This window comes from Populus euphratica, unplaced genomic scaffold (assembly GCF_000495115.2).
Source record: "Populus euphratica unplaced genomic scaffold, PopEup_1.0 scaffold341.1, whole genome shotgun sequence".
Classification (NCBI taxonomy): Eukaryota; Viridiplantae; Streptophyta; class Magnoliopsida; order Malpighiales; family Salicaceae; genus Populus; species Populus euphratica.
In genome coordinates, this window is record NW_011500093.1 from 304,425 (window position 1) to 305,944 (window position 1,520).

A 1,520-nucleotide genomic window follows, 5' to 3' on the forward strand; every position below is an offset into this window, starting at 1 on the left:
TATATATATATATGTTTAAATTGCTTGTACAAATTGCAGGTAGTTTTCGAAGTCAATTAATCATTATTCCCTGAGTTAAACATTTCTAAGCTCGCTCAAGAAAAAAATATCAATGCTTTTTATTACCAATTGTTTTTTATATATCTTTTTTTTATATTCAACTTGGGTGGAAGGATTTTCAAACACTTTAGAATTGCAAATTTATGCATTATTCCATCTTCGGTTCAAAAGCAATATTCTCAAAATACTTATTGATGGTGTGGTTGAACTGGCTAAAAATAACAATACAACGATATTTATTTATTTATTTTTGTTAGTTGGGATGTTTTGATTAAATAACTAACAAAATTATTGTAATAAAAAAAATTGCTCTTATTTGTCATTGTAACTTTCAACAATAATCTTGATATTAAAAAAATATATTGCACTTGTGCTTCTATAATTTAGAATTTATGAATACAATCAAAGAGTTCCCAAAACGTTCTAAGGCAATTTACCCGTTTTAAGGAACCTTTTGTTTTGTGTTTTTGTCCCTGTGGCCTTTTGTTTTCTGTTCTGTAATGCCAAAACATCTGTAAAAAAGTGCTCTTCCAAGTGAAATCGATTCATCTCCTGAAATTGGTGGTTCGAACCGCGATTGTGGAAAGCACCTGTCATTGCTAGAAAGCCAAGAATACCAGCACAAAACTAGCAATTTTGAGCTGGCATGGAATCTAGGGCAGTGGGGGATCTGCCTGAGGTTCGAGTTGTACAACCGGACCTGAAAGAGCTTCTCTGAATAATTTAAAATAGAAGCCTTCGTACGGGGATGGCAAACCCAATCAGGAAGAAGGGGCACTTCACATGCCATGAAACCTTGTAAAAGCCCACCCCACACCTTCCTGTGGTTCAGCCGAGGTTTAGCCCACGATGTTTTTTTTTTCAAAGTGGCACAGTAAAATAAATAAAAAAATAACATAGTTCAAAATTTCAAAATTTATTTTAAAAACTATTTTAAACTATCTCTTCAATTTGAATTTAAAATTTATAAAATAGAATTTTATTTATTTTTAAAAACCAAAATTTAAAGTTCCTTCTAAAATTGACTGCCACTTTTTTTAAAAATAGCCCCTTCGTGTTTTTTATTCTACTTGCTGCTTTGAAAAAGAAAAAGAAAAAACTCAAATGGTAGACCTGCTGCCATGAGTAAGAAAGGGTGCGACAGCATTTAATAGCAGGAACAAGTTTCTATGATAGAGATGAAAAAACCCAGAATTAATTAGAAAGGCATCCAATTGGATAATTACACATTAAATGCCTAGAGAATGACATTATTTCTCGAGAAAATACTGTTGAATTCAATACTCTAATACTATCATTTAATGATGTATTTTGTTCAGATATTACTACCTAATTAAAAACTCACAATCAAGGTAAAAAACTATGATAAAATTCAGTAGTATACTTATTCAGTAAATAAAATTATTTTTTTTAAATAATAATATAAAAAAAAAAACAGAGAGAGAATTCCACATCTAGCA